General features: G+C 36.7%; 1 pseudogene; it reads right to left on the bottom strand.

The window, feature by feature from the left end:
* Positions 1 to 4,758: 4,758 nt before the first annotated feature.
* Positions 4,759 to 6,660, bottom strand: LOC100057368 (eukaryotic translation initiation factor 2 subunit 3, X-linked pseudogene; annotated as a pseudogene).
* Between the last annotated feature and the right edge of the window lie 2,199 nt (positions 6,661 to 8,859).

Genomic DNA, 8,859 nt, shown 5'->3' with positions numbered 1-8,859 from the left:
TATTGAAATATTTAAAAGTATTTTCCAGTTTATTATATCTTTTTTATTTATTTTGATCTTTCTATGATTTTTTCTCTCAATGTCTTTTGCATCTATTAATTTTATACATTTTTTATTGCATTACAGTCTTAGAAGTTATGCATTCAATTTTTATTATTTTATTGATTACTCAAAGCTTGCAAGGCTGTAGATATTTAAAAGGCTAAAACTATCAGTATCTTTACATTGTTTATAAATATTTCAAGGATCTTTGAAGTCTTCCACTTCAAATACTAATTCAATTAATTCATTAAATGTCACTAGTGATCAATATTTGAGTTCCACCATTTCCTGCTGTGTTAATCATTAATATTATTATTGTTTATACAGTTGATGCATATTTATATTTTCCACACTTATGTAAGTCCCTATTCTTCCTATTTTCTTTTACATCTTAGATTTAAAATTTGGTTTCAATTTCCTTATTTTGACATTCTTTAAAAGGAACTTAGGTGTGAATATATTGGTGATAAAAATTTTTTGTTGTTATGAAAATATCTTGATAATGAACAATCATTTAACTGGTGAAAAAATTCTTAGTCAAGTTATTTTTTTCTCATAACAGAAGATAGTCCAATCTCTTAGTGCTTTCATCTAGGATTTGGACACATCTGCTGTCAATCTAATTGGATTTCTTTATGAGTAGTATTTTATTTCTGGCTGCTTTAAAACCTTCTATTTGTCTTTGATGCTCTGTATTTTTAGTGTGACATATCTAGTTATGCATGTGTTGCCATTTATATAACTTTATATTTTTTAGGCTAACTGATGATTTATGGATTTCTATATGCCATTCTTAATTATTCTTAATAATTATCTTTTTGAAAATTTCTTCTTTACTATTCCCACAAATTCCTTCTCAGAAAATACCTTAGAATAATACCTAAGAATTTAATTTGTTTCTACTTTCTATGTCTCAAAATTACTTTCATATTTTCAATTTATCCTCTATGATAATTTAGAGCTAATTCTTCAAATTTATACCCTAATTTACTATATATTTTTGCAGCTTTGTATAATCTGCTGCTTAAAATATACTATATATATTATACGTAAACTACATATATATGTAAACTACATATAATATATATACATATAAAGAGAGAGATATTATATGTGTGTACATATTTCTGTGTGTGCTTTAAAAAAAGTATAGCTGTACTTTTTTACAGTATTTTCATTTTTTCTTATGTTTTTGGGGTTTTTTGTTTAAATGACTTTTAAAACTTAAAACTGTCATTTCTTATTCTGCTTTTTTAATTATGGCGGCATTTTAAAATCCTCTCTCAGCTTAAGTTTTCACCCTCAGCTTAAGACTCAATGTTTTTTTCTCCTATTTTCAAATCCTTCTGTCATAATTTTAATCACTTATAAATATCTAGTTGTGTCTAGTATGTGTCTGCTAATTCTGTGGTTGGAAGTTCTTGGTGGCCTTTTTTGAAGTATGTTGTTGTTGTTAATGCTTATCCTTGTGTGATCTTATTTGATGGTGTAGCTCTTCTGAGAGGCATTGCATTTGTTACTTCCTGGTAATCCCAGGCACACTACACGCTTGGAATATTATTTTTATTTGTTTTTTTTTCTTGGTTTGGAGTGTTCTAGAATATGAAGGTAATAGTAAAACCAACCTCACATCCACCAAAGACTGAAGTTCTTGTTATTCATTTTCTTGAGAACTCTTTTTCCTTTCCTCAACTAGCCAACTCTATCAGAATTTGTTCTTTTCTTTGCAAGATGATTTTTTCCCTAGTCTGTCATTTCAGTAAAGTTGTAACCTTTCCAAAGTCTTGGGTTTAAGAGGCATCTCTGGGGCCTGCTCCATGGCCAAGTGATCAAGTTCGTGTGCTTTGCTTCAGTGGCCCAGGATTTCGCTGGTTCAGATCCTGGGCGTGGACCTAATATTGCTCATCCAGCCATGCTGAGGCAGCGTCCCATGTAGCAAAGCCAGATGGACCTACAACTAGAATATACAACTGTGCACCGGGGGTCTTTGAAGAGAGGAAGAAAAAAAGAAGAAAGAAGATTGGCAGGACATGTTAGCTTAGGTGCCAATCTTAAAAAAAAATAAAAATAAGAGGCATCCCTGATTGTACACCCCAAATCATGTGGTCATAAACTTTTTATTCTATCTCTATTTGAGCTGTTAATTAAAGCCTATAATTATTTCACAGATCGCAAAGCCCAGTATATTCTCCCTTCCCTTCTTCCTTTTCTCTCTCTCTCATTTCACCTTGGGATTTGTTACTTTCTCCTGAGCTCAGCTATGTATTTAAGAGAACTTTTTTGTTTTTTTGAGGAAGATTAGCCCTGAGCTAACTACTGCCAATCCTCCTCTTTTTGCTGAGGAAGACTGGCCCTGAGCTAACATCAATGCCCATCTTCCTCTACTTTATACATGGGACGCCTACCACAGCATGGTGTGCCAAGCAGTACCATGTCCGCACCTGGGATCTGATCAGTGAACCGCGGGCCGCTGAGAAGCGGAACGTGCGCACTTAACCACTGCGCCACCAGGCTGGCCCCTAAGAGAACTTTTAAAAACATATTTTATCAACATTTATAGGTATCATTTTATTGTAGGATTTTTCAGGATATCTAGTTTACCATCTTGTTAGAAACAAGGGAAATCAAGAGATATTGTTAGGTATTTGGTCTCTCAAAAGAACAAAAAAGAACTGAGCAAATGCAAACAGTCTGCCCCACCTGTTAAGATTATGTACTTGACACATCTCTGATTATTCAGATGTAAACTAAAACCTATTTAATTTCATAACTGAGGGAAAAGTGGAACACTCGTGTTGATTTTTCTTGAAGTTTGAGGTATTCCACCCATGAATTCTTTTCAACACTTTCCTGATAATTCAACTTTTAAATTTTCCTCTGCTGTGCTTTTGTCATAAAATACAATATTCTCCTCATAAAAACACCTTAATTTGAGAAGGCAGACATATTCCTGATATTTGGAGTATTTATGATTAGATGATACTACCCGAGGTTCAAGGTCAGAGATATAGCAAGTACAATGCTAGTTACAATGGCTGAGGCTAATTCTTGGTAACAACAAAGTTTCTTCATATTACATAACTTTAAAAAATCACATTTATTACTGACCACTAAGATAAAACTGACAGCTGTAATAAAGAGCTAATATAAGAGATGTACTGAGGATGCCACTCTATATCTCCATCTGTACACATAATTCAATTCTAAAAATTGAATTGTAACCTTACTCTAGCCTTTCCTAAAGCAGAAAACTATACATAAACCCTGATGTTGTCCCTAAATCATAACATATTTTTAGAGTGGTTTGAAGTTAACCAAGTACTTTTACTTCAATTATCTCATTTGATTTGATTATCTTTGTGAGACAAATGGGGGCATTATTACCATTTGTACAAATGAGAGACCTGAACTTCGGAAACGTGCATTAAATCTTCAGAGCCTCTTGTGTCTATAATGAGGATGAAGTAAGAGGTCTTGGAGTCTGTGTGCCTTATATTCCACAACAATAGACGGCCCAGGTGTGCTGTGCTCTCGGGCACATGCTGTGGGCGTCTAACAAGGAGACCACTCAGAGTGACTCTAAGAAGAGGAATGCATGTTCTTTTAGCATGGTTCTACAACTAATCGATAAAGTAAACATACTATTACACTATCGATTTAGGTTTACTAGTCAAATCCTGGATGGAAAATCATGTTGAAAGCCAGAATACTTTGTTGTGATCAGAGTCAAATGTAATAACTAATAGAACTGCATTTTTTGGAGTACTACTGCTTTTGTTATGGATTTTATTAAATATTTTTTCACTAAGAATAATGGACACTGTGGTTATTGGTTATTTTAGATATCAGGAGTGATGCTTGCCAGTTTTCTTTTATTTCTTATTTTTTTTCTTCCATCCTTGCTTCTTCATTTTATTTTTATTTTTTTTAAAATTCAAGTCACATAGCAACAACAAGTAAAAGAACTAACACTGAAATACAAAGACATTCTAATGGTGGTATTAAATTATGTGGAAAAATTTCAGAGATTTGAAAAAGTTATAAAAGCAAGTGTCGTGGCCCGCCCCATGGTTGAGTGGTTGGGTTCGCACACTACACTTCAGTGGCTCAGGGTTTCACCAGTTTGAATGCTGGGCGCGGACATGGCACCACTCACTGGGCCATGCTGACACAGCGTCCCATGTGCCACAACTAGAAGGACCCACAACTAAAAATACGCAACTATGTGCCAGGGGGCTTTGGGGAGAAAAAGGAAAAATAAAATCTTTAAAAGAAAAAAAGAAAAAAATCAGGAAATGGCTGAAATTTAAAAAAAAAAAAAAGCAAGTGTGATGTATTGTGGGTTTTTTTCTTTTTCTTTTTCTAATTAGAAGAAAAAGTTTATTTCACACAGGTTCAGTGGTATGTGTGCTACAGCAAAGGCTGCTTGTAGCAAACAATTTCATTTCAAACCTACATTGATGTATAAATTAGACATAATTTGGGAATGATTAATTTCTGGTAAAATGTGGATTCAATCCAACATTATGCCAATTTTTATATTTACTGTAGTTGCTATTTTAGTACTAGAGGTTAAATTTTCATTACCATAAAATGAGAATGGACTTACAGCTACTACTAAGGTAATTAATTCCCCAGTAATGTTTTGAAAATATACCCCTAGGTTATTAAGAGAAATTCTGACTTCATCCTAATGCATTGTTTAACTGGTATTCTTCAGTCATCATCTACTGTTGGTTTGGTTGTCACTCTTCTTCTTCTTTGACCCCAACCAATTAAATGCCCATGTTTCTCAACTCTTCGGATAAGGGCAGTTTTTTCTCCTTCTTCTGTGCACACGGGATTAGTCAAAATGATTTTGCCCAAATCAGCCTTGACTGCACTGACTCTTCCTCCTGTCGACAGGCATCCCATGTTCAGCACGAGCACTTCGTTCTTAGATAGCTTCTGCACCTTTGCTGCTTTCTTGTCTCCTGCAGTGCGTACACCTAGAAGCCGTCTCAGCAGGAAACAAGAGATTTCCAACTCAGTGAAGATTTCAGTTAAAGCTCCATCTCACCAAGTATCTGCCTCCCCATCTGTCAGCCCGACACAAAGTGGGGTCAATTTTTGTTCCAACTCCAATAAGACCACCTGGAGCAGCATACTGAAGATCGTTATGTTCTTCGAAGAGGGATGCAATTTTGGAAAAGATTGGTTTAAACGTGAGTTTTCCTTCACTATCTTTGGAAACAATACCAGGTCTGACTTCTATTTCCTGGCCCACCTTTAATACTCCTTTTAGAATGCTACCACCAGCTACACCCCCCTTAAGGTCATCAACTTCACAGCCAGGTTTGTTGACATCAAAGTATCTAATAACAGTAAGTTGAGGTTCTGAAGTAAAGTCTCTTGAGGGTACTGGAATTTTCTTTGCTATGTACTCACAGACAGCTTCAATATTGTATTTCAGCTGAGCAGAAATTGGAATAATAGGAGCGTCTTCTGCTACTGTACCTTGTACAAATGCAAGGATCTGTTCATATTGTTCTTTAGCCTGGCTTTTTTCACCAAATCAATTTTATTTTGTAGAATCAAAATATGCTTCAGTTTCATGAATTCTGTAGCAGCCAGGTGTTCAGAAGTCTGAGGTTGAGGACAAGACACATTACCAGCTCTCAACAGAAGAGCTGCATCCATTACTGCTGCACCATTCAATGTAGTAGCCATCAAAATATCGTGGCCAGGACAGTCAACAAAGGAGATATGTCTGACTAATCTGAAGTTCCCTTTGGTCCCTGTGTAGGGGAGGAAGACACTTCCTCTACCTGTTCTGGGTCCTTCTGGCAGGACAATGAATTAAATTCACATGAGACCAAATAACAGGAGAAAATTAAACAAAGCTTTATAACATGCATACATGGGAGAGGCTCAGGAAAACTGAGCAACTCAGCCAACTGGCTGAAGTTACCTGTTTAAGTACCTTCAGCTACAGACAAGGAGGACGTTTGGGGTAGTGGTTTGGGTCTTCAAAGGGGAGGAAGGCAACCCACATGGAAATGGAAAAAGAAATGTTTGGTAAATAGAACTTTGTTTAAAGTGGGCTTAGCAAGGATCCTCCCAGTCTACTGGAACCCAAAGTTATCTATGGTGATGGCTTGTCCTGGGGACAGGCCTTTATTTTAAATTTCTTTTAGGCAGTTAGGGGGGAAAGGCCGAATCTTCTTGCTGAGTCTGAGCCTTTGTTGTCTTCAGCTTGAAATAATCTGCATACCAGAGTGGCACATCTTGGGGCCGCCTGCCCTGAACCCCATCACCTGGAATGTCTGTAGGAAACTCATAAGGTGTACTACTTCCACAGGATCTATAACATTCTGGCTGAGGGCAACTTGGGTCAGCAAGTTTAGAAGTGTTAGCATTAGCATATCCAAGTTTGATTGTAATGTTTCTTTCTAGTTCATTTTTGAACCTGACAGTGTGAACTCCAGAAATAGCCTTTACAACTGTGGATTTGCCATGAGCTGCATGGCCAATTGTACCTATATTAATTGTGGCTTGTCTGCTGATAACTTCCTGTGAATGTGGCATCAACTTGGTAACATCCAAGGCGGCGAGATCCTGACGAGAAAGATGTAGCCTCGCCCCCAGTCATCTTGCTTCGAGAGGAAGGAAGTCGCCTCAGCTACTTATTTTTCCATTCTGATCCCAGTAAAGTATAATGTTTTCCATCACTAAAGCCATTCCCTATCATGGGGACCTAAGCAGATGTGTTAGCTAATAAGGGGAACACAATGATATCATGGTCCCTATGTTTGACACATCATTGTATATTAAGGTTGCAGTCACTCAAAATTCTTTATTAAATATTTGAATCCCAAATGATAAGTCAGCTCTACAAAACAATATAAATTATTACAATGTTTGTTGAGAATACATAATAAAACAAAGTCTAAAACAGATTATGTTAATTTTTCTCTTTATTGACATGCAAACAGAAATAAACTGTATGCCAATATTGGTAAAATGCATACAAATTTTATATAGATATTAATTACAAAAACATATTTATGTGCACTATATATGTGCATGAGCACATAAATGGGAAATAAATTAGTCTCAGTTGGATTTCACTTTATATATTTGTAAACATGAAATTTTTAGTGGGAGTGTAATTTGGTAAAACTCTAGCTGTGAATGGGAATGCAAATACCAACTATACTATCTAGCCATTCCATTCCTAGGTAATTATTCAAAATAAATGAAAGAGCATGCACATATAAGAAATTGTACATGAATATTCATAGCAACTTTATTTATAATAGCCCCATACTGGAAATAACCCAAGTAGTTGTCAACTGGTAAATGAATAAACAAACAATAGTATATCCTCACAATGGAATGTTCCTCACCAATTAAAATGAATGAACTATTAATATAGAAAACAACAAGGATGAATTTCAAAATAATTATGGCAAGTGGAAGAAGCAGGAAAAAAAAGAGTAGATACTGTATGATACCAATTATGTAAATTATAAAAAAATGCAAACTAATGTATAGTGACAACAGACCAGTTTTTGCCAGCGCTGGTGCTAGAGGTGAAGGAGAGGGAAGGGGACAAAAAGGGATGTGAGGAAGTTTCTAAAGGGTCATGGGAAAGCTGCTGTGGATGATGGATATAGTCATTACTTTGATGCAGGTGATGGTTTCAATATAGTGAAGTGTATACTGTAACTATATGCAGTTTCTTACATGTTAACGATACTTCAATTAAGTTGCTATAAAAAAATTATTGAACCAATCCCAAATGCCATACCCTTTGATCTACTTCTCAGAATTATTCCAAGAGCACTTATTCAAGAAAGACAGGGGGCCAGCCCAGGGGCGAGGTGGTTAAGTTCACACGTTTCGCTTCAGCGGCACAGGGTTTGCAGATTCTGATCCCGGGTGTGGACCTACACACTGCTTGTCAAGCCATGCTGTGGCAGCCATCCCACATAAGATATAGGAAGATGGGCACAGATGTTAGCTCAGGGTCAGTCTTCCTCAGCAAAAAGAGGAGGCTTGGCAGCAAATGTTAACTCAGGGCTAATCTTCCTCAAAGAAAAAAAAAAGAAAAGAAATATTCATCCTGAAAAAAAATTGAGCCAGCCCAGTGGCCCAGTGGTTAAGGGCCCATGTTCTGCTTCAGTGGCCCGGGGTTCACCAGTTTGGATCCTGAGTGTGGACATGGCACCACTTAGCAAGCCATGCTGTGGTAGGCATCCCACATAGAAAGTAGAAGAAGATGGGCATGGATGTTAGCTCAGGGCCAGTCTTCCTCAGCAAAAAGAGGAGTAGGTAGATGTTAGCTCAGGGCTAATCTTCCTCAAAAAAAAAAAAAAGAAAGACAGAACCTTTACACAACTGATAGTTGTGTAACCTGTGTAATATCTTAAAAAGTGTCTGTGAAAACATCTTTGAGGTATATCACAAGTGCTCAAGAATAAATCTGGTCAGCTACCCTACAAAGGCTCCAGTGGTTTCTTTGACTATCTTTGTTTCATTCCAGGAGGACAGCCACCCCTGCTGGGTGCCTTGCCGCTCTTGCAAGGTACCGCACCTCCAGTTAGGAAAACTTCCATCCCCTATTGACATCTACCAGATATTGGGTGTCTCAGGCAGGATTTGGCTACAGGGAGGAGAAACCATTTCAACTATTTTAAGCAGAAAAGAATTTACTACCAAGGGATTGGTTACCAGCAAGATTATTAGAAAGGCTAGATGAGTAGATTCTAGTCTAAACCCATCCTTGAAGGTGAGAATCAGGAAACTATCACTGGAACTCTTGACTTCAATTAT

The sequence above is a fragment of the Equus caballus genome, chromosome 17, assembly GCF_041296265.1.
Source record: "Equus caballus isolate H_3958 breed thoroughbred chromosome 17, TB-T2T, whole genome shotgun sequence".
NCBI classification, from domain to species: Eukaryota; Metazoa; Chordata; class Mammalia; order Perissodactyla; family Equidae; genus Equus; species Equus caballus.
This window is presented reverse-complemented; position numbering and strand designations above follow the sequence as displayed.